The 17,914-nt window shown below is 47.0% G+C and overlaps 1 long non-coding RNA gene and 1 pseudogene across 1 annotated transcript; both read left to right on the top strand.

Moving 5' to 3' along the window:
• Nucleotides 1-6,571: 6,571 nt before the first annotated feature.
• On the top strand, nt 6,572-12,737 carry LOC141443270 (uncharacterized; annotated as a pseudogene).
• Nucleotides 12,738-13,588: 851 nt separating this feature from the next.
• On the top strand, nt 13,589-17,125 carry LOC141443583 (uncharacterized). The gene is made up of 4 exons (XR_012453058.1): nt 13,589-13,790; nt 15,417-15,573; nt 16,113-16,249; nt 17,021-17,125. It is a non-coding gene; the product is annotated as an uncharacterized lncRNA (long non-coding RNA).
• Nucleotides 17,126-17,914: the final 789 nt, after the last annotated feature.

The raw sequence follows: 17,914 nt of genomic DNA, 5'->3' as shown, positions 1-17,914 counted from the left end.
ACGAAGCTATTCTCCCCAATGCGGTGGAAGCGTACGGAGTGGTCCGAAAGATGGTCCCGCGCGGCATTATTACCAGGTAATGACCGGGCATGGTGGATTCTCCGAGTACTTAAATCGCTTTAAGTGCAAGGAGAATCCATCATGCTCCTGCGAACCAGGGGTGCCCGAGACGATTGCCCACCTGCTTTCTTGAATGTCCCCAGTATGGAGTGCAGAGGTTTGACCTGGAAAATAAAATAGACATAAAAACTAACTAAAGACAATATAAGAGACATAATGATGGAAAAAATAGAGAAAGATTTATAAAATTTGTATAGAAGTAGCAAGCAAAACCATTGTTAAAAATAAAAATAGATAAGAAAAAGTATGTTTAAATGATATACTGAGTATATTAGTAATAAGCATACAAAATATATAGAGTATAAATAAAATAGTACTAAATGTAAGAGAGTAAGGAAATTGTAAGCAAGTAAAATATAGTACCAAACAAAAATGTGTCCGACAAAAGTGTTTTACAAATGTTGACACCCTAAAACTGTATACATTATAGATATAAGATAGTTAAGTTAAAATTGTAAGAATGTAGAATTGTTGGGAATTATAAATAAAGAACACCCGGGACCCTCTCCCCTCCTATTGTTGAAAGAGCAAGAAAAATAGTAAAGCATGGTAACAGAGGACAGCTAGAGAGATACGATAGTATGTAAAAGAGGAAGGAAAGGAATGTAAGATGAAATATAACAATAAGTTAAGTAAAAATCATATAGATAGAATAATCAGATAGATAGAATAGCTAATAATGATAGTAAGAATGAGGAAGAAAGATAGAAAGAAAGGAATGCAGCATGAAAGTGCGAGAAGGATAAGTGATAGAACTGGAGTGAAACGGTATTGTAAACATAGGCTCCGATCATGTTGGAGGTAGTCAGAAAAAAAAAAAAAAAAAAAAACCTAACCTAACCTAACCTAACCAGAGCCGCACTGGACACAGTGGCTAGCGGCGTTTCCCTCCACCCACTAGCATCACAATAAGGAAAAACCTTGCGATAGCCAAGGAACAGAGGAAATTGATTCGGTTCTTCTGGGTGAAGGCAACGTTGGATTGGAGGGAAACGAGAGAGCAGACAAACTGGCTAAAGATGCTGCGTTAAAATTGAAGACAAAACCGATTTACGACATGTGCCCGGTATCATTCGTCAAGCGACAGATTCGGATGGAGTCACTTGACGAATGGAACCGAAGTATGTCAGGGGTGAAACGGCCTCTACGACGAAGACCTTCCTGCCGATGCCATCGAAGCCTATCATGCTGTCCGAAAAATTGAATTTGACGCGGTATTAGTGCAGGTCATGACAGGGCACGGTGGTTCTCAGAGTACTTGAATCGATTCAAGTGCAAGGAGAGCCCATCGTGTGTCTGCGACCCGAAAGTTGGGTGAAAGTGTGCTGCACCTGGTGGCGGAGTGCCCCGTTTACTGCAAAGAAAGAAACGACATGGAGATGGAGCTAGAAATGGAAATAAACGTTGAGAACATCCATAAAATAGTAAAAAATAAAGATTTTCGGCACAAGTTCCTTAACTTCTGTATAAAATAGCAAAACTGCAATAAACAAAAACAAATCGATTTAAAAATTATGTGAACATAATATTTTGAATATTAATGTTAAACATAAGCAAACAGGATGAGAAGTTAACATAGCACATAAGCAGTAGGATAAGGACATAGTAAGTAGAAAACATAATTAATATCACTTGTATTACAAAATAGAAAATTAAGTTGTATTAGATAATAAGAAATGTAATAGTACACTCTTCATATATAGTGTAGTAGACACTAAATAAAATCCGATTGTCATAAGATGAGTTGACGAAATAAATGGAACTTGAAGCGACCCTCGCTATCGCGTCCCGCTGCTCGCCATTGCTCGCCGCGGTGGCGTTTGTGGCGACCCGAGCCCGGCTCGCCATTGCTCGCCACTGCTTGCCACATTGGTGGGGTGGCGACCCTCGCCGTGGCTCGCCATTCGCGTCCCGCTGCTCGCCATTGCTCGCCGCGGTGGCGGGCTGTGGCGACCCAAACATGGGCTCGCCATTGCTCGCCGCTGCTCGCCGCACTGGCGGAAGTGGCGACCCTCGCCGTGGCTCGCCGCGGCTGGCCGCTGCTCGCCACTGTCTGCCGGGCCTGGCTGAAACATGGTTAAAACTCATAACAGTTGATTACACACAAAGCAGAAAATATAGTTAGAAAGTTAGATAAGAATAAAAATGATAATGTAAACTAGCAGATAGACCTATATACATAGTAACAAATAATGTAAATTAGATAGTAAGAAAATGTTAATAGATAAAACCTCTCCATTAAGAACTAAAATAATTGTAACTATATAATTAAGGAAAATTGTAAGAAATACAAAGAAAATAAAATAAAAAAAAAATAAAGGCTCTGACCCACATGTCAGAGGATTTAAAAAGAAAAAAAAAAAAAAAAAAAAAAAAAAAACCTAACCTAAACCTAACCTAACCTACCCAACTTAACATTTTTGAAAATGCGTTACGCACTATCCCTGCGCCGTGGGGACGACGCAGGGGTGTATGGGACTCTCCTCTCCCCCTCCTTCCTTCCAATTGAGAAGAAAGGAAGGGGGGAGGTGTAGGGGCCGCTACTAAGTTTTAGTAGAGCGCCTTGTTGAGGTTGTTGGAGATTAGTTAAAGTTATGACTCTTTAGTAATTTATTGATATTTATACGTTAAAGTAACAAGCTAGTATATCGAGACCGTGTATCTTCTACGTTTGTTTTAAGAGTGTCAGAGTAAGCTTTAATATAGTATATATATAGTCAATGTATGTTAGTTAAGCGTTTATATAGTATATATAGTTTATATTAGCGCGGTCTTAGGTAAAAGTGCTGTTGTCGGCGCTGCGACGTATAACTAAAGTAGGGCGCGATTCTAATCTTAAAAGTGCTGTGCGGTATTGAACCGTACATGCTGCCAAGGGCAGAAAAGAAAGATAAAGCTTAAGGTTGCGTGAAAGATACAGGGTCTGGACAGTTAGACCAAGCAAGCAATTTCAAAAGATCAAGCAAGCATACTCCCAAAGGTGCAAGCCATAATGTAAGCAAAGCAAGCATGCAAGTTATTTAGTTTAAATATTGATCACTTCGCTCGTGTTAATAATTAGATAAGTACAGCGGTTTAATTGATTTCTGGAATTTTACAAAATTCCCGTGAGAATTCCTGAAAGTTATCGTGGTTTTCATTGACGTTGCATAAAAAAAAATGTTTATTTTACTAGCAAAAATAACATTAATGCATTCAATATTCTACTTTCCATTTTACTTTATCATACGATAAAGTGATGAAATCTAAGCACAGGTAAAAATACAGTGTCCAGCACTTAGTGCCAACGTAAAAAATAATACAGAGGGGCTACTACAAAACTAGAAAAACGAAGTTCGTATGGCACCGTCCCTTTCACTCGCGTATTGAATGAGATAAGCGTCAGCGGGACGGCAACATACGAAGTTCGAGTTTTGCATTTCGTAGTCAGGGCCAGCAGGGCTACTACGAAATTCGAAAATCGAAGTTCGTGTCGTTCCGTCCTTCTGACACTACTAACAAAAAAAAAACATACCTTTTGAGGAAAAGATGCTCAAAGCCACTTATGGAAATGGTTCGAAAAGTGAGAAAGGACCACATTAGGTATTCTGTTGATGAGATGGCTGCCGAACGTGGTATCACAGTTTTAAGACTGCCCCCTTACCACTGTGAGCTCAACCCTATTGAATTGGTCTGGGCTAAGGTAAAGGGGCATGTTGCAAAAAATAACAAAACTTTCAAAATGAACGAAGTAAAGCAGCTGTTGGAAGAGGGCATTCGGAGAGTGACACCGCAGCGATGGAGCGATTGCATATCAAATGTAATAAAGACTGAAGTGAAAATGAGCCGATTGGGTCAGGTCATAGAAGATATGGCGGAAATTTCATAATAAACGTAGGTGATGATGATGATTCTGAGGCATCTAATTCAAGTACGACAAATACTGAAAGTTCAACAGATTCAGAATAAAGAATTTCCAATTTCAACTGTTTTTTTTATTACCCCTGTGTATCGTTTCATACAATAAAATTTATCAAAAATTTATGTATCTTGGCTGCTCTATTACCGATACACACACAAGAGAGGAGGAAATAAAAATTCGCATACAAAATACTCTGCGGTGTAGTGCAGCTCTCCACAGGGCACTGGTGTCCAAGCTTCTCAGCAAAGGTACAAAAATGCGTATCTATAAGACCGTCATAAGACCTATTCTTATGTACGGGTGCGAGGCTTGGATTCTAACCCAGAAGGAGGAGTACCAGATTCTGGTGACTGAACGTAGGATTTTTCAGAAGATCCTGGGACCCGTCAGAAGAGACGATGACACCTGGAGGATCCGCAAGAATGCCGAGATTGAGGAGTTGGTGGCTGAGCCTAATATAATCGGCGAATTGAAATCACACAGGCTTCGGTGGCTCGGCCACTTGCTGCGAATGGGGGAGGATCGAGGGGTCAAGAGGCGTATTTGGGACGGCCAACTGGTCGTCGTCCGGTTGGTCGGTCGAAGTATCGCTGGGCTGATGCCGTGGAGGCGGATCTGCGACAGCTTCGAGTCGGCAATTGGCGTGAAGTTGCGCAGGATCGGGTTAAGTGGCAAGCTCTCGTTTCGGAGGCCAAGACTCATTTTGGGTCACTGAGCCAAACTAGTTAGTTAGTTATTTGTTCTAAGATGATTGTCATTTTTTTATTTTAGCTTTACATAAATTAAAAATTAAAAAAATAATAAACATACTTTTTTGTTTGTGGCTGTGGACACCTGGGTCTTAGACGAAGATTTTACTTAATGCATGCACTATGCACTAGCCTAGAGCATTAGGTAAATAAAAGTTATTTCATGTCGCCTAGCAATCGCCTAGATTCACCATAAACTCGAACTTTACAATACAATACAATACAAACTCTTTATTGTACACCAGACATAGTAAGCGAATACAGAAAACAGATACACAGAAAAAATATTACAAGGTGAGCAATAGGCGGCCTTATCGTTACGAGCATGAGAACTGAAAAAAATTTTTTTGAGTACCTCCCATAGACGTAAAGTGGGGGGTGACTTTTTTCTCGTCGAACCCTATAGTGTGGGGCGTCGTTCATTTAGGTCTTTTAAAATCATTGGTTGTTAAGACGATTTTTCGATTTAGTGCTCGGCGTTCGCTTCTTCTTTTTCTTGCTCATTTATCTAAATCTCAGACGATACTGCATCTACTAATTCTACCTTCGCGGTCAATGATTCAACATTTTTTTAATGAAGTTGACATCAGTTTAGTTCCAACCTTCCTGATGACCTAAACGTCAGATCAGAATGCAGGTCAGAACGTCAGCGTGACAGCTGCGGCAGGGAGCAGGAGCACTGAGCAGGCAGCATGCAGCAACACGGGCAGCGGCCGCCGGCGGCGGGCGCGCGGGCGGGCCCCTGCGGCCCCGCCGCCCCCGCGGCCCCCGCGCGAACCACTGACGCTGCCGAAGGAGGAGAATTTCTTGGTACGAGCGCCGGTCACTAAAACAGGACGCTGTCACTTTGAGTTACCTGTCAAAGTGCCTTTATCTATTTTTATAATGTTTTTCTTAAGACACTACTGTTTATTTCGGTGATGTTATTTACTAAGCGTTTTCTGTCCGCAGTATGTTAGGGCCTGAGCATTACTTTGTCCCGGTAGTACTTTAAATAGTTGGGAGTTATGCAGGCCATCGACAAGATACCTTATGTCAAACGAATGCGTTCTGTCAACACAACACATCGGGCTAAAGGATAAAAGACGCGTCCGCTCAGTCCCGACCACTTCCGTGAAGCGTTTCCATCACTGCCCTCCCACAGGTGGTTGCCTGAACAATTTCATTGCAAAAAAGTGTAACAATACGCCTCCGGTCATCTTGGAGATGCATAAACATCGTTGTGCTGCCTCAGATGCTTGCCAGAATGACTACCCTGCGAACAAAGTAACATTAGGCGTCCATCTGGTCTGTGCGGCTCGCGGCGCCTCTCAGGAAAGCCCCGTGTGCTTTGTGCAGTCCGTGTTATCAAGCCGCATCATTTCTGCTTCACCGAGTTCCAACCTGAAGCATTGATAGTGCTGTTGTGACTGCACAATAAGAATATGGGGCCCTCCTGACTGGCCCTGACCCCCTGGCGGGGCTCCTGCGAGGCGCGATGTTCGATGCGTGTCCAAATGAGTTACGGCACGGGCCCTTTGCTTTAAATCGGGCATCAAGGAGCCCACATGTTTTCCTCGAGTTACCTGTTCCATAGGTTTCTAATATTAAGTACTGATTTTTGTGATGCCGTATCTGTTCGCATAAAAGGAGTCTGTATCATATTTGTCACATTAAATAACAGAGAGAGGAGAAAGAGGCTTTTAGTTGACAGTGTCAGGTAATCCGTTGGTCGCCGCAGGATCTGTTCGCGATGACGCCTCGCACGTCTTCAGAGTCGTGGTCGGCGGGGCGCGGCGCGGGCGCGGGCGCGGCGGCGGGGGCGGGCGCGGGCGCGGGGGCGGGGGCGGGCGGGCGCGCGGGCGACATCATCGACCTGGACCGCTACATGCGCGGCACGAGACCGGCGCGCGCGCCGCCCCGGCTCGACAACCTCAAGTAACTCCTCATTTAATGCTTTACTTACGAATATTTTAAGGACCTCGACATCATCAACATCAGCCGAAGACCTCCCCCTTGCAATGGGGGGCTGTCGCCATTGCCAGCGACATAACTACCTCTTTGAAGTATGTGTCATACCATACGTCAGTTCAGTGCGGGTATGTATTATAATACCGATAAACGAAAGACCGAATTTCACAAGACCTATGGACGGAAGGCCGAATATTAAAACGTCGAATGGATATATGACCGAAAGTTTGAAATCCCGAAAGTACATTTGACCGGCAGCCTAAAACCCGAAGACTACAATCCCGAAGATCAAAATACCTACACTCGAAAGGCCGACAACATACAAAACATAATGCCGAACAGTCATAATCACTACAAGTAAATAATCGACAATCAATATATCGAAAATCAAAATACCGAAACTGCCGTTATACCAAAGACGAAACAAATATAGCAGGAAAAGATTTGTGCGAGCGAGCGAAGCGAGCGAGCAAGACGGTTCGCAGCAGAAGCGACTCGGATAGATTAGGTTCAGAAGGCTAAGGCGGGAACGAAGCGGAGCGTAGTTCCCGCCTTAGCCTTCGATGTTAGAATTTTTTTTATAGCAGGCAAGATACTTAACTGCCACTAAGAAAGTAGGTTGGATAAGATTCAACAGCAAAGATCATTTGTGAAGCAATATTATCCGGGCTGCTATAAAAAAAAAACCTAACATCGAAGGCTAAAGCGGGAGCTACGCACCGCTTCGCTCCCGCCTTAGCCTTCTGAACCTAACCTATCCAAGTCGCTTTTGCCTCGAACCGTCTTGCTCGCTCGCTTCGCTCGCTCGCACATATCAAACTTTTTTTTACTTTCGGGTTTTTATACTTTCGGTCATTTAAAATAGATATTTCGACCTTCGGTGTACCGGTTGTCGGTATTTTGTACATTCGGTATTCTGAATTTCGATGTGTTATGCGTCGACATTTCAACTGTAGGTATTATGATTTGTCGGTCTTATAATACATACCCGTTCAGTGCATCGGTGCCGTAATGTTTAATGCAGTGTGGTGTCGTTGCAGCTCGCTGCTGGTTGTGGACGGCGGGCTGGGCGTGCACAAGGCGCCGGCGCGCTCGGCGCCCAGCTCGCTCAGCAGCGGAGCGGACGCGGGCGCGGGCGCGGGTGCGGGAGCGAGGGCGGGAGCGAGGGCGGGCAGCCCGGCGCGCGGCAAGCGCTACTCCCACGACTCCGGCCTGTCCGACACCAGCTACGCACGCCGCCCGCACGCGCACCGCCCGCACAGGTTACTTCTATGCCACACACACGCTCACAGATAGGGCCTGGACACATGTCGCCGGTACGGTGCCGTCTACGGTGTCACGGCGCGGCGCCGTCAAACGGCGTCGTGCCGAAACACGGTGCCGCGTACGGTGCCGTACACGGCGCCGCGAACGGCGTCGTACCACGGCGCGGTGCCGTGTACGACGCCGTGCACGGTGCATCGCTTGGTAGTTTAACTAGTTTACGTTTTGCTGCTGAACGCATAACACGCAAGTAAATAGTGGAGTATGGATTCACCAATATCTTCGTTTCTGTTTTTTCTTCATTCGTCGTCTTAGCAGTAGGAGCAGGAGAATACGTTTTTCTTGGTCCATGTCAAGGCAAAAACTGTATACTTGTATATATTTAAAACGACAATTGTTTGTATATTTGAACCGATGGTTGTACTTGCGTGTTATGCGTTCAGCAGCAAAACGAAAACTAGTTAAACTACCAAGCGATGCACCGTGCACGGCGTCGTACACGGCACCGCGCCGTGGTACGACGCCGTTCGCGGCGCCGTGTACGGCACCGTACGCGGCACCGTGTTTCGGCACGACGCCGTTTGACGGCGCCGCGCCGTGACACCGTAGACGGCACCGTACCGGCGACATGTGTCCAGGCCCATATGATGTATTGTACGTATAACTGCTTCTGGTCGCTTCACAATGGGTCGCAAGTAACACCTTCCCATAATAAGAATAGCCACGCTGAAGCCGGCCACGCTGTGAGAATGATGCATGATGGCATCACACGACTGTTGCGCTGCTAAAGTCGCCAAATTGGTCTACCTGCCTGATCGTGATTTAATCTGAGAGCGGCCTGAGTCTCTATCCTGTCCTGATTGGTTCGTTTTTTTGACGATGCACGCCCGTGTATTCGTATCCGGCCGGTGCCTCTAACCTCAGATCTGGAGAGAACGAGGACATCTTAGATATCACACCTCGTGTCGTCTTTTGGTGTCGTGTATTGAAACGTATGGTGCTTTCAAGTCCACAAAGCACGATTATTCTTGCAAGTCCTAGGCCGCGGGTTCAGCCTTAGCGGGCAGCGGCGCGTCGGGCGTGTTTTCTGTTCATTGCACGATCGCACAGTGGTATGCCAGAACAGAGAAGATGCCCGCCGCGCGCCGCCCGTGCCAAAGCCGAGCTCGTGCTCTCTGCTGACTCGTGCGGCGCTGTGCTGTGCAGATGCGTGGGCGGCACGCAGGTGTCGGCGCCGGCGGGTGGCGGGGGCGGCGGGGGGGCGGGGTCGTCCGCGTCTCTGCGCGCCTTCCGCGCGTCGCTGGAGCGTGCGCTGCGCGAGCAGCAGGCCCAGATCGCGCGCGTGGCGCAGCTCTGCGAGCGGCAGGCGGCCGGCCGCCGCGCCGAGCGCCGCGCCGAGCGCCGCGCCGAGCGCCGCGCCGAGCATCGCGCCGAGCATCGCGCCGAGCGACGCGCGCCGCGCAAGACGCCCACTGACTCCACGGAGCTGTCCTCCAGCAGCCGCAGCTCGCGGGACCCGCGCCACGCCGACAAACATCGGGTACGTTCACGAGACGAGAGCAATGTCTGTAGCGTGCGCCACAGCCAAACCACATGCATACTCTTCTCCCATATGCATGAAAGGACGTAATAGGGAGGGACATACGCCAAAGGTTGTCTCTATTAAGTACGTGCATCCATGACGATTTTGCCATGATCCTCCGCCTGTCGTCCTCCTCCTGCTTCCCGGGAACTTATCTCGCGCGTAGCTTCCAGACTCCCTACTGACCTCAGGTTTAAATAAATGATCTGCGATAGTTATCAAGGTTGAACCGACGCCAAAATTGAATATTAGGTATACGATGTGAGCTCACTTTCATTACTCGATTATTTTACCGTACTTGATGAGTCTGAGTGGCCCTAACGGCTGGTCCAGCTGAGCTTTGAGCCAGCAAATGCTGGGTTGGGACGTGGTAGAGACTTGGGACTATTTTACGATAATGTGGTTGTTACAGAGCTCGGAGTGCAAGACTTACAAGATCATAATGTCGAAGCTGGACGAGCTGAACCGGCTGTTCGCGGCGCGCGGGGGGCGGCCCGCGTCCCCCGGGTCTCCCGCGGCCCCCGCCGCCCCGACGCCCGCCGCGCCCCCGACTCCTCGGGCTCCGTCACCGTCTCCGACAAACTCGTCGCCACCGACTTCCCGCAGCAGGTGCGACTGCAATCTGCTTTTCTTTTTAGGTAGAACGGAACAGAATCAGTAAGCCGCGGCCAGACTTAAAGTTTCATAGTTACTAACCCATATTGACCCATCTAAATGGGCCACCCGGTATATCTATGCGGTGTTTCATCAGTTCTCACGTCAGTTGGTGTTGGCATGTCTTGTTACGTACGGCTGCAGGGCAGCGGACGGCGCGCGTCGAGCCGGCGGCTGGTGGAGCGCGGTGCGGGCGGCGAGTGCCGCGCGGGGGCGGGGCGGAGGCGGGGGCGAGCGCGCGGGCGGGAGCGGGTGCGATAGCGGGCGCGAGAGCGGGCGCGGCGCGGGGTGGCGCAAGGGTCATTGCCTGCGCGCACAGCATCGACATCCCGCCGCGCTCCAACGTGCCCACCGAGAGGTAATCTCCGAACAGTGACCCCGTAGAGGACACCGCAACCAATCCTATAAGTTACGTGCTGGACGCCAGCGGGCAGAGGTACGGTTTTCTCCGTTGATTGTGTGTGTTGCCAGCTTGCCAGGCGACTATTGTGCTTGTGCGGCGAGCGTCTGACTGAACAGGGAGCCGCGCAATGAACAGGGAGCTCGTTCTCCGTTACCCGTTTCGCTGCCCCCTGGCGTCCAACTCGCGGCCTCATAATCAAGGTCGATTCACACTGAGACACAACGCTGCAAGTTTTATCTAATTTATGGGCACGTGAGTACCTACCTACTCCTTGATTTATTCCTGACCTCAATCGGAAATGCAGCATTGCGTCACGTCACAACTCGGTGTGGATCGACCAGTTGCATTAGGGTTGGATCTTATAAGTGCCCTTTGGGCTGCTAGGGCTGCAGCCCGAGGGTGTAAAGGATCCCCAGTACACATCGAAGACCTCGTAGATCATCGTTATCCAAGACAGTTTTTGAGTGCATGCAACAAAATTTGAAATTTAAGACAGGCATCACCCTGCTTTCTTTAACTTTTTCCACTAAGTTTAATAATACCTTATTCACTAATACCCTTAATTTTTAAATTACCATGGGCTCATAATACCTAAAATGTCAAATTGTCTCTTGTAATAAAATTGTCGAAATTCATTATGTCATATTCTCTAAATACCTAAAGATTGAAATGCACAATTCGTTCAAATACCGAATGACAGAAATCTCAAAACTCAAACCGTAACACCCAAAAGGCAAAATTTAATTTTCATTATTGTTTAGTATTATTATAGTTCCTGTTCAACGTACAAATTTAGGTATTTTAACTTTAGGTTGTTTTAAGCAAATTAATATTGTTTGCCATGAAAGTGATTTTGAAGTTTAGGTATTATGAAACAGGTAGTTATTTTGAAATTCAGCCATATTAAGACTCCGCGCGGTGTTATAATAAAACAAAATCAGCAATCTGCAATTTGGGTATTTTGAGACAAAGAAGTTTCGAGATCTGGGAATATTGATAAAAAGGTAAAATGCAATTTAGAAGTTATAAGCACAACAAAGCCCTCTGGTTCGCACCGATGGTTAAGGCTGTGTTTCAACCAGAGATGTGCGAGGATGTGTTGCGAGAAATGTGTTTTTCATGAACCAATAGAAACGTTTCATTTATCTATTCTCGCACAGCACCGCACTGCACTAGGCGAGATAAATGAAGCGTTCTACTGGTTCGTGAAAAACATATTCCTTGCAACACACCCTCGCACATCTCTGGTTGAAAAGAGAACCAAGCAGACAGCTTCAGCATGAGCATGAGCATGATAATGTGGTTACAGCGCGGCGCGCGCGGCCAGCAGCGAGGACAGCGACGCAGACGCGGACGCGGCCAGCGGCGGCTCCGGCGGCTCCGGCGGCTCCGGCGGCTCCGGCGGCTCCGTCGGCTCCGGCGGCTCCGTGCTGCGCGGCAGCTTCGACCTCGACGACCCCGTGCACGTGAGAAACGCAGCCGCAGCCCTCGCTCAGCGCGAGACATGCGCTAGGCGCAGAGAACGCGTTGCGTACTCGTTTCGCTTTCAACTCACACGCAACACATGTGGATAATTGCATCTTGTAAAGCTGTCGGGCTTATCTGACGTGAACCGGAAGCTTTATTGTCTAACACGACACGTTTGGAATCACAATCGTTTTCGCCGCTTCTTTCTGTCACACGGTATAAGACGAGGGTAGAAAGAGATGGTGAATATTTCTCGACTCGACAGCCAAACGAACCAAGCCCTATATAGTACGAAATGCAGAATTCGAACTTCGTATATTGCTGGCCCTGCTGACGCTTATAAATATTACGAGAATGAGACGGTCCGATACGAACTTCGATTTTCGTAGTAGCCCCCCTGACGCACAGGTTGTTTGTCGGCAGCTGTACGCGCAAGCGAAGCGGCTGCAGGCGCTGCACGCGACGACGCGGCGCGCGCGCAGCGCGGAGTGTGCGGCGGCGGCGGCTGCGGCGCGCGCGCGCTCGGCGCTCGGCTCGGGGCGCGGCGCGGCGCGTGCGCGCGAGCCGTCGCTGTGCGCGCTGTGCCGCGGGTACTGGCGCCTCGCGCGCCGCTGCCTGACCGCGCCCCTGGCCGGCATGCGGTTATAGTGCGCTGTGCGCGCCGCGAGACGTGTGCTTATAGCGACTAGGCGACTCTACTGTGTTGTTCTTACGTGTGATTGTTATGTGATGTTTTGTAATTGTTTGCTACTTATTATAATACTTTTAGATGGGTCTTTATGATATCGTTTTTCACTTATGGTAAATAAATAGTTTGCAATGAACTTGTGTCATTATTCACTATGCGGTATCGATATGTAATAATGTACTTAATAATATTTTTGTTAAATTTATACGGCTGTCTAAATGGTCACCTATCTTGCTAAAAATATAGCCAGTGTCTGATGTGTTCTGCCGTTATTCAGTAAAAATATTCTGAAAATCAAAATATGAGGTTTATTTATTTTCATTATGTTTCTGTTGTCCTTTCAATCGTTCAAAGGTTAACCGGAAGGTTATCCCTTTAAGGGATAAGTTCGCCTTTGTACATCGATTTCTCTTGTTAATTGTAATTTTCATATGTTTTATGTACAATAAAAAGTTACAATACAATAAATAACAATAACATACTTAAAATAGAAATCACTTGTAGGGATTTCTATGAAAATAATTTATCCCTATCGATCATAGACAAACTCTGGTTGAAAATCAGTTAAAAAGTTGATATAAGTAGGTACTTACCGACCGAGATGCCTGACCCCAGGAACACTACGGGCTACTCTGGGTGCTACTTCCTTGTATTTTGATTTTTGATATACTTATCTACCTACTTACGTGCCTGCGTCATGTTTCCGTTTCCTTATTTGGAGATAAATTAGTTATCACCTCTTTCGAGCCACCAAATTATTCTTTCAGCCAACCTTCTTGCAGGCAGCGTCGCTCGTCGCTAGCTGGCCGGCGCGCTCTCTGCTGTCACGCGATTCAAAGTGACACAAGCAGAACAAAAGAAATCCCGGTCATGAATCAAGCAAAATTCCATGTGTTAATAATATAGTAAATAAGCCGTAAACGCATAATGTACGTGACGTAACATAAACAGAGTGGACAAACATGAAGAGGTCGGAGCTCGCGCTCTGGTGGCTGCTCGCTCTGCTGGTGCAGGTGAGTCCGGCGGCGGCGGCGCCTCTCCTGCCGCAGCCAGGAGCGACGGGATGTGCTTCACACAAGGCTACGTAGCTTATGTTGAACATAATACACAGAAATCATTATCCATTAATTCAGTTTATTTAGACAACTAAATGAATTGGCGCTTTGACACCTTGCTGACAGAGCTGACACTTCGGAAGCAATAAGTTGTCTTCAGGCTTCAGGTTAAGGTTTTCTTCATCCTTGTCGAACTTACGGTATTCATGTTTTTATAATAAATCCATTTGTTTACTGCTTTGTAATTACCAAACAACGCCTTTAACTTTTACCGCAATTAACCAAACGTGAGAGACGTGCAGTGCAAGGGTGGGGGCCATCACTCGTAAAACTATAACTACTTTCATCAATAGGTAGTTACACGGAGCAGAGTTGTAATTTTTCATTTATGAAATATCAAGATTTCGAGTAGTTAGTTACTGTTTTATTAAGAACGTAAAGAACTTGGTATTTTATTGTGGGCAGCCTGCGTCGACCGAAGTCTCCATCCCACGCGGACGCGTCGTCCACATCCAAAAGCACACGGATTTATGATCTGAAACGTCTTTCCCAAGGGGGCACACGGAGCCCAGCCCGGGGGCTCCGACCTGGTGGGACCTTGACAGCCAAACAGACATATTCGTTTAACACGAAAATCAGTTTATGTTGTACACTTTAATGATTTTAAACAGGGCCCCTGTCCCATATTCGTTGGTGTCCTAAGATACCACTCTGCTCGTGCGTCTCACACAATGGTAACTTTAGTCTGCAGCGTCGCCACGGCTGTTCGTGTCATGAACAAATTTAAGCAGCATTTCCACCAATAATGTGCGAGGAATTTGTTTTTCATTAACCAATAGAAACGCTTCATTTACCTATCCGCGCAAAGCACAGCTCTGGAGGAAACAGCTGAGCGGAGCGAGGCGAGGTAATTGAAGCGTTTCTATTGGTTCATGAAAAACAAATTCCTCGCATCGCAACACATCCTCGCATATTATTGGTGGAAATGCTGCTTGCCCTTGCTGCCCCATCTCAACTTTCCACCCTGTATACCTACTCTATATCGGTGGACACTCGTGACTGTGACTGTTTCTTCCACCGCCAACAGCGAAGCAGCTCGTAGGCCAAAAATAACGATTTTCAAACAAGTGCCTACCTTTAATAGGTAGAATAAGTATAGGTAGGTATAAGTACTTGCACAACAAAGGTGTCGCGTTCATATTTGCAAAAACCTTAGATAATTAAAGACGTAAAAGCATTTTAATAGAAATCTAGCGCCGCTCTGTTCACGTTGGGGTTAGCCGATATAAGTGTCGGCGACAATAGACGCATTTATCGGACGCTCAGCCACGATTTCTGACGACCGGCGACTTGGCGTACCGTTTTGTACGGTGCCGTTGAGGTCGACCGGCAGCTTACAGTGTGACCAGCAGGGCCCAGTTTCTCAAAGCATTTTAGTCTAATTATATTGTTTTGTTGTCGAGACAAAATAGTAATATTGTTAGAGTTTTAAGCTTTGAGAAACAGGAGCCAGGAGCAGGAGCCGACATGAGACCAACGATGAAGCTGCTCCGACCAAATGTGAAGCGGTGACGTGGTCCGCAGGTGGTGAGCGCTCTCGCGTGCGGCAAGAAGAAGCCGGGCTGCCGGCCGCCGCGCTGCCCCGGCGGCTGCAAGCCCAAGTACTGGTGACCCCGCGCCCCGCCCCCCGCGCCCCCGCAGCCCCCGCCGAAGCCCGCGCTCCAAGCGCTACTAGAGCATGGTGAGACGAGAACGCAACTTGTAATAAGACGAAAGCATGTGTGATCGTTTGTGTACCTAATGCTTCCAGACGACGTTAGACGTAGTAGATACGGTCAAGGACTTTAATCCCTGATCCACCACGGAACCATGTCACAGTAAACGTCATAGTGACATCGCATTAATTAACAAGGAAAATCGTAATGACTTCCTTTGAAAAGTTTCCATGGTGGGTCAGGAATTAAAGTCGTTGACCGTACCAGACTAGTCTGGTCGGCGTTTTTAACGGTTTTTATAGTTAAGTACATTTAGGTTCAGATTAATTCGTTTCCTACTCATCGATCCACTAAAAAGTGAGAAATATTTTTTTATTGATTACAAAACTTAAAACATGAGTTGTACTGCAATTTGGTTTGGTTGCATCATGACATCTGCTTGTTTTGAAAAAATCTGTAGTACTTAGGCAAAAATGAACGATCAGGGCACCCTTTCAGCAGTAAGGCAGGTGTTGTGTGTGTTAGTCGGCGGGCGGTCGCTGCTATAACGTTACGTGTGTGGTAGTTGAGCGGGCTGCTGCGCGCGCTGCTTTGGCTGTTGCTGGTGCTGAGCGCGGCCGCGTGCAAGACCAAGACAGTGTGCCGCCCCCCGCCCGGCGCGCCGCCCGGCTGCGGCGGCCGCAAGCCCCCGCCGCGCAAGTGGTGAGTCCCTCTCTCCCGCCCTCCGCCACGTGATGATAAGCGCATGATTACCACGGAACTGAAACAACCGTACAGCATGCAGCGGCCGTAAAAGATCGCGCTAACCAATCTGAGTTTTCTCCCTCCTTGTGAGTAGACGTAGGAGGGTCACTGTTCCGGAGCAATGGCCGGTGGCCAGTGGTGAAGCCCCGCGGTTGGAACTCGCTCGAGGATGCCCTGAGTGATATCACATCACATATCCCGAAAGCCACTAGCTTTGAGTATAAGAGTTGTACAGTAAACTACTCTTATCTTACCAATATAATTATGGCCACTAGGTACCTATACGGCCTTCTTAGGATAAAGATTTTGGTTAGCGGCCTTGCACGGACCAGAGTAAACTTTTAACTCCGAGTTAGCTACTAACTCAGGGTTACCTAAGTTGTGTCAAACTACAAGAAACTGTCAGCCCTAACCCATGTAGGTCTATTTGGAAGTCTAGTTTTGTAATTTTTCAGCCCTATTCTGCCAATAATAAATATCTTATCAAGCATTCATTCGTAGGCCCTGCTAGGGCTACTACGAAATTCGTAGTTCGTATCGTACCGTCCTTCTCAGTCTCGTATAAAGTATTTTCGCGTCAGCGCGGCGGGACGCTGTGCTCGTAGGCGGGACGGTAAGTACCTACTATACCATACGATACTTCGATTTTCGAATTTAGTATAACTTAGCTGCTGGTTCGTGCAAGCCGCTCTTGATACTTACCCATTTACTATTTTGTTGTGTTCGCAGAGCGACCCGCGCCCCGCAGGCCCGCGCTCCGGAGGGCCCGGCTGATAGTTTATGAAGTCAGACGCATTGGAAATTATGTCAATAAATAAAATATTATAAAAAGCGCTTTCTTTGTTTTCTTTTAGTTCGGATACAAATGAATCAGCTGAGACCAGAGATGTGCGTTGCAATGAAGTGGAGTCACAGTGGAGTAGTGTGCGATACTCCACTGCGTTTCCACCAATAATAATGTGCGAGGAATGTGATTTTCATTAACCAATAGGAACGCTTCATTTACCTATCCTCGCACATCTCTGGTGGAAACAGCTGAGCGGAGCGAGGCGAGGTAAATGAAGTTTCTATTGATTCATGAAAAACAGGGATTATTCGCGGTAGTTCCTTAGGCTTGTTCCTTTGAAGGGACTGCCGTATAATCGGCTCAGGATGACTTCGTGCTAACACGTCAACATTCCAATTTATACAAACTGCCAACTCGTCAACATTATTGCATCGTTCATTAGCCAGACTAATATAAATAACTTGCTTTTGCCCGCGGCTTCGCTCGCGTTAAATTTGGAGTAACATACATTTACTTTCTCCGATCCATGTTTCGTGTTTTGATTAATTTTTCGGAGGATTACATGGAAATAAAAATAGAAAGATTTTCTTTTAGACAGTGGTGCAAATTTTGTAATACAAAAATCAACTTATTATTCGCTTCGCTGATTCAGGGTTGGAATTTTAAAAAACGTTAATGTACTACGCGTTTCTTTTGCCCGCGACTTCATACACGATATAGGATTATATCCCGAGAAATTGTAAAGTGCCCGCGGGACATTAATTACTGTTATGATCTATTTTAAAATTCTTAATTGTCGATTAGAGAAACATTGCAGCTTTCTATTATTGAAATAA

Source organism: Choristoneura fumiferana, chromosome 27, assembly GCF_025370935.1.
Source record: "Choristoneura fumiferana chromosome 27, NRCan_CFum_1, whole genome shotgun sequence".
NCBI lineage: Eukaryota > Metazoa > Arthropoda > Insecta > Lepidoptera > Tortricidae > Choristoneura > Choristoneura fumiferana.
Note: the sequence above shows the minus strand (reverse complement) of the source record. Positions and strands in the feature narration are given on the sequence as shown.